Genomic DNA, 12,831 nt, shown 5'->3' on the forward strand with positions numbered 1-12,831 from the left:
ATTGCAATATAGGTTGATCTTTATTGGTTTCATCTTCTCTATGATTTCTTATGTGTCCAACAATGGTGGAAAGTATGGCCGAAGGTGGTCCACATTGAACACTGGGTGCAAGCCAAGGAAGGGGCGGATACTTAGCTCAAAAGTGTTGCCACCCACAACCTTGGTGATGGTGTAAGGTCCATAGTGGATTCATTGAAGCTTTCAATGGCACCCTACAAGACATTCCTTCTACAAATGCAACCAAACCTTATCTCCCACTTCAAACTTGTGTGGCACTTGGTGTTGATCATGGCGTTGTTTATACTTAGTATTAGCTTTATGCAAGATATCATTGACATGCCTATGTAGTTGTAAGGGACAATGCAACATCAATGGGACCTAATTGTTGAAATCACAAGCCTACCTTAGAGGGGTTATAGCTAGTTGAGCTATGGAGAGTTATGTTGTAGTTTTGTTGAACATAGGGGATTCTCTCATCCCATCTATGTGGATGCTTAGATTTGTACATATCCAAAAGGTGCACAATCATTATGTTGATGGCCTCTGTCTAGGCATTAGTATAGGGGTTGAAGGCAATTAATTTGGTGAGATTGGTGTCCAAAATTGACCAAAGGCTTGACTATAATTCACTTAGAAACTTGTTATCCTGAAATGATATGATGGTCTACAAGATCCCAAAATGTACCCACACTTGTTTGAAGAATAGATTGGCAATGCCTTCCATTGTAATATTCTTCTTGTTGGCAGTCAAAATGACCATCTTATAAAATCTATTAATGACCACAAACACATAGTCATTATCATGTTTGGTAGAAGGAAGGCTAGACATATAGTCCATCAAGATGGATTTCCAAGGCCTGTTAGGAGTAGGAAAAGGGGTGTATATGCCTTGCTTCTTAATGGTTGGTTTGGCAATGGCACAAATGGTGCAAGACCTTATATACTTGCAAACATCATGTTAAAGTTTCGGCCAATAAAAATACTTCTGTAGTATTTCTACTCTCTTCTCCACACTAAAGTACCCTACTACTCGACTATAATGATATTCCCATATCATCTTAGAATGCTTGCTTGAAGGAACACAATGGTGTCCCAGATATCACAACAGTGCATCCTAGGGGTGGAAGTCTAAAACTTGCTTTCTTTCCATTAAAATATGGTATGTGCTAGTGAATTATGAGTCGTTGTTGTATAATTGTGGCCATCCAGAGGTATCATTCCCATAAGAGTTGAGAACGATGATCACTGCCACCACTGAGGCCCAATTAAGGTAGTATGTGACATGATTGGTGCTAACCTTCTTGTATTTGATGTTCAAATGGAATTATTGCAGGTATGTGGACCATATTTTATAGTAATCATTTGTTAACTTCCCTTGTGTCTGCATAAATTTAAGACGCTTGTGATCCATTTGGATGATTTTCTCCTTCCCCAAAATATAATGTTTCCATTACTAACAAGCCTACACAATGGAATACATCTTCTTATCATAGGTGGTGTATATCCAGACATTATTAGAGAATGTTTCACTGTGATAGGCTAATGTATGTCTTGGCTGAATGAGGACTACACCAATAGCATAGTTGAAAGCATCTATCTCAATCTCAAATGGTTGGTGTATGTCTAGTAGGGTGAGGATTGGTGCAAAGCAAAGGAAAAGTTTTAGTTCATCAAATGCCTTCTGTTGTCACTCAGACCAAAAAAAAAGAAAAATTCTTTGTCCTTCGTCACTTGACTTAAGGGTCAAGCAATATAAGAGAACCCCAACATGAATATTCAGTCAAATTTAGCAAGGCCCAAGAAGTTGTGAAACTTTTTTAGAGTTGTCTGGGTTGTCCAATTAGGAATGAATTGGATCTAGACTAGACCCACATGCATGCCTTGATCATCAATAATGTAACCTAGATATTGGACCTTGTCCATGTCGAAAGAGTATTTTTCCAAGTTAGCATTATGATTGTGTTACTATAGAGTGTGAAGGACCTACCGAATATGCTACAAGTGCCCTACCAAACTCTTGTTGAAGATGAGGATATCATCTAGATACATAACCATGAAAGAGTTGGTGAAATTCCACAATATATAATATATCAGCCTCGTGAAAATTTTGGTCATTCGTCAAGTCAAAGGGCATGACCATCCATTCAAAAATACCCCCCTTAGAGATGAAAATAGTCTTCCATACATCAATTGGTTCTATTGGGACTTGGTGATATTCAGACTTCAAATCAATATTACTGAAGTACTTTGCCTCCTTGAGCTAGTCAAGAAGGTCGTCAATCTAGGGAATTGAATATCGGTTCCTAAATGTGATTTTGTTCAGGGCTCGATAATCAATGCAAAGTCTCTATGTCTCATCTTTCTTCTACATAAGTACAATTGGGCTTCCACGGGGTGAGGGACTCAGTTGGATCTACCATTTTTGTAGCATCTCTTTGATCTATCACTTGGTTTCCTATATTTACATAATAGAGTGAAAATAGATTGGACCAATAGGTAGAGGTGCTCTAGGGAACAAATTAATTGAATGCTTGACTTGATAATGTATAGGTACCCCTATGGGTGAGGAGAAGATGTCTTTATATTCCTCCATGACTTTATCCACTTGCCTCTACTGCGTGGAGGAGCCTTGTGTGGAGGCCATGGATGTGGCCACCTTCTCCTCCTTACTTTGAGATTCAATTAGGAATAAGAAAAATTTCCTATTCTAGGAGATGACCTTACTACATTTCTTAGCATATATCAAAGAAATAGTATTAGGAATGGCTACCTATTTTATCTTATATAGTTTTGTATCCAAAGTACTAATAACATTACAAGGTCTAGACTCATACACAACATTATGCTTCCACAAGTATGGTTGACATAATGAAATGTCACAAACTTCAAGGGGAGCAGCGTCACACAATACCTTGTTCTTGAAAGGCTTGATGTTGTAGGGTAGGCAACATTATTGATGACGTGAAGATGTTTCCATTGGTGGATCCACTCGATGGTGTATGGTTGCGGGCGTGGTTTTGTCGGCAAGCCCAACCACTTAATTACCTCAGTTGAGATGAGGTTATTTTGACTCCCACTACCAAAAATAAAATGAAGTGGAGCACCCTTCACCCACATTTTTGAATGAAAGAGGTGCTCGCCTTCCTCTAGATCTTCAGCCTCTCCTTGTTGTACCTTGGTGGTGGCAATAATGGCATTGGGTTTTGCATCAATGATGTGTTGCCCCTTGTCTAGATTTTCTTTTGAATTGGAACCTGCATTTGAATCTGAGGCTTTTAGCTCAGTCACTAGAAACTACCTAATGCAACATTCAATGGTGTTGTGAGTGGTGATCTTATGGAACTCACGTTGTTTTCCCATGTCTTTTTTTGTCTTCCCATTACCATTATTTATTTTTGGCTTAAATGGGTTGTCCTAGGGTGGTCCACCCTAGATCTGTCCTTTGTTCTGCAATTTGGGATGCCCTGTTATGAAACCAGCTCAAGAAAAGATAGAAAAGATAGATCAACGCCTTAGAATTCAGCCTCTTTGAGGGGGAAACCTCCTTTACATTACATAAATGAATAATTCTTGGATGATTCAAATGACAAAACCTCCTTTCTATATATAGGAGTCTAAGGAGTCACAATATAATCCAGCCGACCTAACAATAATAATATAAACCCACAAAAATAACAATAGAGGGATTCTATGGGGCACAGTAATAACAATATGGGGGCAATAGGGGCACAAAAATATTAATAAGGGGTATAACTACAATAGTAATGGGGTAATCACTAGTATTATAGGGACCCAACATACCCCTTGCCTTCAAAAAAAGTGTTGTCCTCAACGCTTGAGTAGTTTTGGATACTTCTGCACAAAATTCTCATCCTCCCATGTGGAATCTTCAGCGGATAAGTTCTTCCACTTGATAAGATACTCTGAAATTGATCGATTTCGTAGCTGTCGAGTTCTTGTTTCTATGACTGCTTCCGGTTCCAATATAATTTTTCCTTCCTCGTTAAGTTCTGGCAATATTGTTTGAACTGGGAGCTTGTCTCCTATAACCTTCTTTAAACATGAAACATGGAAAACTGGGTGCAATCGAGAAGCTGCAGGAAGCTCCAATTTGTATTCCATAGTACCAATCTTTTGCAACACCTTGTACGGACCATAATACTTTGGTGATAATTTATTATCCTTCTTAGCTTTCTTGAGGGACATTTGCTTATATGGTTGTAGCCGTAGGAATACCCAATCACCTACATCAAAACTTATTTCACTGTGATGTTGATCTGTTTGTTGTTTCATTCTATTCTGTGCCAACACGAGGTTATCCTTTAAGAGTTGGAGGACTTGTTTTTGATGTTCGATGTGATGTTCCACTGCCTAAACCTTAGAATTTTCTCTTAAATATGATGTGATGGATGGTGGTTGATACCCATAAAGTGCCATAAATGGGGTCATTTTTGTTGCTGTATGGAAGAAAGTGTTATACCACCATTCAGCCAGAGGCAACCAATTGACCCATTGTGTTTGTTTATCAAATACAAAGCAACGAAGATATCCTTCCAAACATTTGTTTACTATCTCAGTTTGCCCATCAGATTGAGGATGATAAGATGAGCTATGAGCTAACTGAGTACCAAGACAAGAAAATAATTCTGTCCAAAAATTTCCAGTGAAAATGGGATCTCTGTCACTTACAATAATCTTTGGGTTTCCATGTAGCTTTTGAATTGTTTCCATAAATGCAGTAGAAACTGTACTGGCTTTAAATGGATGTGATAATGCACAAAAGTGTGCATACTTGGTAAGTCTGTCAACTACCACCATGATGACACTCTTTCCCTCAGACTTGGGTAAACCTGTGATAAAATCCATTGAGACCTCCTCCCAACGTTGGCTTGGAATGGATAAAGGTTGTAATAGACCCGATGTCTTAATTGTTTCCACTTTATTTTGTTGGCAAACCAAAAATTCCGCCACAAACTTTTGAATATTTGATTTAAGGCCATCCCAAAAAAATTCCTTCTTAACCCTGTGGTAAGTTTTTAGAAATCCTGAGTGCCCTCCTAAGGGAGAAGTGTGCAATTCCATAAGAATTTTTTGTTTTAGCTGGGACTTCTTACAGAGGTATAAGCGATCTTTGTACCATAACGAATCATTTTGCCAGCTAAATGTATCAGATGTACTGGAATCTTGTTGTAGCTTTCGAATAAGTGCCCACACTTCTTCGTCATTCTTCCATTCCTCCCTTGCTTCGTTTATCCAATCTGGTTGGATAATAGAAATGGCGCACAACAATGCTTCCACATCCTCATCCTTTCTTGAGAGTGCATCTGCCACCACATTTTGCTTCCCTTTTTTGTAGATGATTTCAAAGTCATAACCCAACATCTTTGTGACCCACTTTTGTTGCTCTTCAGAGGATAATCTTTGTTCTAAAAAGTATTTAAGGCTATCATGATCCGTTTTTACCTTGAAGTGTCTTCCCATTAGGTAGGGTCGTCATTTCTTAAGTGCATGGAGTATTACCAACATTTCCTTCTCATAAATAGCTTTGCTTAAAAACTTTCCCTTGATTGGACGACTTTCAAAAGCAATGGGTCTTTCATCTTGCATTAAAACAACACCAATTCCATTTCCTGAAGCATCACATTCCACAATAAAGGTTTTTGTGAAGTCCGGTGTAGCTAAGACCGGTGCTTGGCACATTGCCTCTTTAAGATGTTCAAAGGCCTTTGTTGCTTCCAGAGTCCATGAAAATGCATCTTTCTTCAATAATGTTGTTAGAGGTGCTGCTATTCTCCCATAATTCTTAAAAAACTTGCGATAATACCCTGTCAAACCAAGAAATCCGCGCAGATGCTTTATGGATGTGGGGATTTTCCATTCCTTAATGGCTTTAATTTTGCTATGGTCTACCTTAACTCCTTCATGAGATACAATATGACCCAAATATTCCACCTCCTGGACTCCAAAGAAACATTTGGATCTTTTTGCATATAATTGTTTCTCCTCCAATAGTTGTAGCACCTTGTCAACATGTTCAACATGATCCTTCCAAGACTTGTTGTAGATTAGTATATCATCAAAAAATACTAACACAAATTTTCTAAGGAATGGTTTGAAAATTGAATTCATCAAACCTTGAAATGTTGAAGGTGCATTGGTAAGGCCAAAAGGTATGACCAAAAATTCATAATGACCCTCATGAGTTCTAAATGTTGTTTTCGGAATGTCTTCAATCTTCATTCTGATTTGATGATATCCTGAACGAAGTTCCAACTTGGTGAAGTAAATTGATCCATGAAATTCATCCAGTAATTCATCAATGACAGGAATGGGGAACTTATCTTTAATAGTGAGCTTGTTGAGCTCCCTATAATCTAGACACATGCCCCATGATCCATCCTTCTTGTGCACCAATACTACTGGAGCAGAGAAATAACTTTGACTCGGTTGAATTATATCAGCCTCTAGCATTTCTGCAACCATACATTCAATTTCACTCTTTTGGACATAGGGATATCTGTACGGCCTGATGTTTGGAGGAACACTTCCTGGAATCAGATGAATATCATGATCATGATCACACATAGGTGGGAGACCTTTGGAGTCTCAAATACCTTGGAATGATTTTCCAAGACTTTTTGGAGATCTGGAGAAATAGATGATTCCGATGTGGAAACATCTAGCGAACATAATTGTGCAATTACACCTCTTTGCTCCTTTTTTAGAAGCTTTGTCATACCATTAGAGCTGATTATCTTTCCTGGTTTCCCTGCAATACCCCTTAATTCAACTTCCTTTCCTTCCGCAGAAAATTTTATTAAAAGTTCTTGAAAATTAAAAGCTGTTGTACCCAAGGATTGTAGCCATTGGACTCCTAGTACAACATCAACACCTCCCATTGGAATGGAAAGCATTGGGCTAGTCAATACATATTCTCCCATGGATAGCTTGATATTATGGCACTTTCCAGAGAAATTTATTGTTCCTCCATTTGCAATCATCACTTGACACTCTGGTGTTGGATATAGGAAGCAATTCAATTCTTTTGCTACCCTACAATGAATAAAATTGTGGGTGCTTCCTGAATCAATCAACACTATTACCTTTTTCTTCTTGATTTGTCCTTCTATCTTGATGGTTTGAGGAGTGGTAATTCCCACCAATGCATTACAAGATATGGTCGGATTTATTTTTTCTTCATCTAGGCTTTGTTCCTGGAGTATATCCTCTTCCTTTGACCTTTCTTGCTCCTTTTCTTCTTCCTCTTCACAATCTATGTAGAATAATTTCTTCTCAGCACACTTATGACCTTTAGTGTATTTGCTATCACAACTATAACAAAGCCCTTTTGCTCTTTTTTCTTCCAATTGTTGTGGTGTCAACCTTATAGGTTGTGGAAGACTAGGGGAAACAACACTTCCGTCTTTATAGTTGTGAGTGGTATGCTTCCTGGTTGCCATAATTTTGCTTTCCATTATTCTTGCTAACCTGAATGCCTTCTCTAATGAATCAGGTTCCCAAAGGCGAACATCATGTTGGATATTATCCTTTAAAGACCCTATGAACACATCAACTCTATGCTCCTCTGGAATATCTTTTACCCTTATGTTCAATTTTTGGAACTCCTCAATGTGCTCCATTATTAACCCTTTTGTTTGAGACTTATCAATTGGCTGAAAAAAGTGTTGCTTTTTGTATCCTCATAATGTGCTATCAATTCTTCCGTAAAAATTGCCCAAGTGATAAAATTTTTATGAGAGCAAAGCCATTGATACCATACAAATTGATTTGGTTCCAAATATAAAGTTTCCATACGTACCTTTTGTGTGTTTTGCACATTATTGAGATCGAAAAATTGCTCCATCTGTAATATCCATGTTGCGGGATCCTTGCCATCAAACTTCCTCATATCGATTTTTGGAATATGGTGGGTCTTTGATCCAACATTAGAGTCTATGATATCATGATTAACATTTCTTTTGTTCGCATCATGAGTTTCCTTTACTACCTTTTCACCATTAGTAAGTATTTCTTGTAGAAAATTTATCAAATCTGTCTTCATATCTATCATGCCTGTCTTCAAGTTTGTGTTCAAATCTATCTTCAATTCTTCCATGTCTATCTTCAAATTGTCTTCCAATCATCCATATTAGTTTCCACGCCCTTTATCTTAGATTCCATGCCATTTATCTTAGCTTCTGTTAGCTTTTGTGAGAGTGACATTTGTTGCACTTGTTCTTGTAATTTTGATATATCATGTAGCATTTCTTCCTCTTCTTCATGAGTCATGCTAGAGCTTTCAGGTTCCTTACTAGGTGTTTGCATTTTCTTTCCTCGGGGCATCAGTTACCGATAATAATTCCTTCAAAATAATTTTCAAACCGATCTTAAGCAAAAATTTAAGAAAATCTACACACCTTTTTTCACTTTGTAGGATCTTGATATTGCCTCTGATGTATCTCTATACTTTTCGATCATCTAGTTCTGAATTTGTGACTTGCAGTAGCCCTCTGTGTCCTCTTTCCAATGCCACAAGTCTGACCCAAATTGGATTCTCCACGCAAGAGTTATGCGAAATCTCCCACAGTGACTTGATTATAGACTAGTTCAGTAGAGCGAACTTGTACGACGTGGAACGAGTCACTGTTTTGACCTTTGGATTTGAAAAATGCATACAAGAAACTAGAGTCAATCCTCTATCTGTACCTTCTTACGAAATTTCAATCCGATCCCCAGAGAGAAAGTTATGATGATTTTCCCCAGGTCACCTATTTGGAATGTAATTCAAGAGTGTGCAAAAAGACCAACTTCCTCAGATCATATCTCCGCAAATATAGCGAAAAAATCTCTGAAAATTCAGAACCACGGTTCAGCAAGATTTCTTCTCAAATGGGTTTTTTTTGAAAATTCTGAAATGTCGCAGAAAAAAAGTTATAGCGAAAATGCCACGATGACCTGTTTGGAGCAGCGAAACCCTAGAATCCAAAGCTCTGATACCAAATGTTATGAAACCAGCTCAAGAAAAGATAGAAAAGATAGATCAACGCCTTAGAATTCAGCCTCTTAAAGGGGGCAACCTCCTTTACATTACATAAATGAACAATTCTTGGATGATTCAAATGACAAAACCTCCTTTCTATATATAGGAGTCTACGGAGTCACAATATAATCCAGCCGACCTAACAATAATAATATAAAGCCACAAAAATAACAATAGAGGGATTCTATGGGGCACAGTAATAACAATATGGGGGCAATAGGGGCACAACAATATTAATAAGGGGTATAACTACAATAGTAATGGGGTAATCACTAGTATTATAGGGACCCAACATGCCCTTGCCCTGCTTCTACAGTGAAGGATTCACAAATCCAAAGTCTTGCTTCTTCTATTTATTTTTTTTCTCAATCTTGATAACCTATCAATATGTTGTGCCAAGCAAGAAAAGGTCTAAAAACTCCAATTCTATCAAGATGTAATTGTGTATATAGCCATGGTAGTTGAGCACCAAATGTCACTTAGAGTCTTTAACACCCAACTTGGTGCGCAAGGTATGAAATATATTTGTGAACTCTAGCATTGCTTGGTCTCTTTCTTACCGTAATGTATTCCATCTCATGCATTAGTCTTCATAGCTTCCAACAAAGTAATGTTATTCCTTAACAACATCCCTAAAAGAGTCCTAAGTGGGTGCAATTGAAAATAGTGTGGATTCCTTCATGGCTCTTTGCTCATAGTAAGTTTCCCACCAATCCATGACATGGGGGGCAGCCTTAAGGAGTGCAAAGGTAATATTTTCCCTCTTGGAAAAATTGTGGATTGAAAAATACCTTTCTAGTAGACTTAACCATTTGTCTAGAGCATCTGCATCTATCTGGCCTTCAAATTTAGAAATATCAAAATTAACTTGTACCTTAAATGGGTGGTGCCTCAAAAGTGGCCACTTAATGAAGATATGTCACATATTGACAAATGTTGAAGGATATAGGAAAAAATATCCACCATCATGTTCCTTTGTCGCTCAAGAGCTTCCTCGAGCAACAGTTTAATAGGATCTCCTACTCCCTCGTCTTTCCTTTCTACCTCCATGGGAGGTCGTCTAGGTTGGTGAGGATAGTCTTGCAAGGGCTCAAATAGTTTGAGTCTCAACTCCTTATACCCCAACCTCATTGGGAACATGCATAAAAAATAGAGAAAGAGAATATTGATATGCTGCCGCTAATCCGAATTTATGAAGGGAACAAAATGATGTATAGAATTATAACCAAAACACAAAGATATAGTGAAACTTGACTTCAATTAATAAATGGAAAATGTTGAAACTATATACATGCAAAATGAAAACAAATTAGCTCAAACAGTGGTAGCTTATCTCTAATGATGCAAGAGCATCTAGCTCACCATGATCGGGTGAAGTCTCTGCCAAGTTGGAAGGTTGTTGAGTATCTGGATTGTTTTTTTAATTAGTTTATGAGGTCATGAGATAGGATTTTAGTTTATTTTACTCTTAGTTGTTATGAGGTCAAAGTTAAAAATGTCAAAGTTAAATGTCGGTTAGGGTTGTTATGGTTCAACAGTAATAAACATTAGTTTAGGAATTGATCTGTCAATTTAGGAAAGAAAAGACAAAATTATCTAAAAGCAGATCTTGTAATGACAACCAAAACTGTAGTTACCCAACCAATTGTTTCTATTCAACTGAAAAACAATTGCAGTTTCAAATTAACTGTAACCAAAAGGTATAAAAGCAGCAATGTAAGACAAGAGAAAGGTTCAGCAATTTCATAACAGAGAAATAAAGAAACAGAGACAGATCTTATTTCCGAAACTGTCCATCTGTATTCATTGCCTATCTACTGTAATGTTATATTTTCTTTTTATTTATCGAATTGTAATGAACAGTGTTGACAAACAGTGAAAGACCACGGTAAGGTCGTATTGTTTTTGTGTTCTCGTCGAATAAACAAACTACAACAAACTCATTTAAATGTACAACCACAGAGCGAAGGACCAACGAGTTGAAGCACAGTCCGAATAGGGAGTTATAGCAAAAGGACCGAGAGCAAACAGAACTGGAAATAGAGTGCTAGAGAAGCAAACCACAGTTAAGGTAATTTCGAACGAGTCCTCATAATTTTTATAAATCAAACAGACATCAAAAAACCATGTTCTCATTGCTATTGACCGATACATATATACATTACATTCACTGATAAACAAAAACAAGTGCCACGTCTAGAGTGGACAAACCCTGGCCTAGGGTTTGGGAACATAAACCCAAATAATCAAACAAACGAATGACTAACCAGAATAGGAAATTACAACCAGACAGAAGTCTCATCTTCACAAGGACAACGGCTATATATGACAACCAAGGATGGCAAAAAAAAATCTACAGAAAACCCAAAGATCTAATCGTGCATTGACGAATTGAAGTGCCAGAGCCTACCGGAAGAGGTTCGCCGCCCTTGGAAGACCGAAACCCAGAGGATCTGTGTACCCAGGTCGAGCCATTGACCTGCACACACAACAAAGCACCGTTAATATAGTTACACAGCAAAGAACTGAAGCCAAAACAACCACAAAAACAGGATGGTTTCATATATTACCTGAGCAAGCCGGACCCAGGGTTCGAGGAGCAAAGCCATGACCGAATCGACAAAGCTGAGAAAGGAGGAGAGTTTCTGGTTAGCATCAATACCATGAGAAGGCCGAATGGAATCAAGGAAGGAGTTAATACCTGTTTCAGAGCCTCGAGAATCTACTAATTTGTTGCCTGAATCCAAGGACGACGGAATTTAAACCATTTTGCGCACAGAACAGTGACCAGAGACACCAATAATAATAGCAAAGGCGACCATACGAAAGAAGAGGCTATAGAACAATAGCAAGGAGTAGTTAACAGATGGGACACCAGGTTCTACAACAAGACCAGAGCAGAACAACAGAACAAGACTAAGAAATCTTACCGTGTGAAAAGGAGCCGAGTGAGCACACCACCAGAACCAAAACGGTTTCGAGCCACCGGAGAAAACCAATGACAAACTCATAACCAGGATTGGGAGACCGGTACTCACCCACAGTCATACCCGGAGAAGAACTAGGGATTTCCATACTCGCCAGCATAAAAACCACACAACAAACACTCGCAGCAACCTCACAGGTGAACAGAACAATCTCGAATGACCAGGAAGCCAAAGTGTTTTGGCCAAAGAACCAACGGAGGAACCAGGCTCGAGGTGTGTAGGTAAGAATTGAATGCGGCATTAATTGCTCACAGTTGCCAACCCGACGTTCACTAACCACCTTTGCATGTGACCGCCGGAAAATTCTAACACGTTGTAAAGTCCGGCAACTGTTGTAAAGCCGAGGACACGTGGAGTTGTGGGCTAGTGTGGCTGGGCTACGTCAGAGTGGTATCAGAGTAGTTGTTTATGTTAGTAGGAGGAATGGAGAGAGGAAGGCGAGGTCGTGGTAGAGGTGCTCGAAGATTGGCAGAGGAAGGATTGAGAGAGGAGATCAGAATTCTTGCTGCCCGTTTGGAGGCAGTAGAGGCAGGTAGACGAAGAGATCTAGAAATAGGCGATGACAGTGAAGAGGAAGTTGAAGTAGCAGCAGATGGACCAGAAGGTGAATCTGCAGAAGTGAGATTGTTGAGATATGTTTTAGTAGCAAGCAGTAAACCCAAGCCAGAACTCCCGACGTATGATGGCAGCCTGTCTATCGAAGTTTTATTGGATTGGATTAGTGAGATGGATAAGTACTTTGAGTGCGAGGAAGTCAGCGAAGACCGCAGAGTTAAATTCGTTGCGATGAAATTGAAAGGACAC

Source organism: Pinus tabuliformis, chromosome J, assembly GCF_031772625.1.
Source record: "Pinus tabuliformis cultivar Carrire ecotype Pingquan chromosome J, CPIR1, whole genome shotgun sequence".
In the NCBI taxonomy this organism is placed as follows: domain Eukaryota; kingdom Viridiplantae; phylum Streptophyta; class Pinopsida; order Pinales; family Pinaceae; genus Pinus; species Pinus tabuliformis.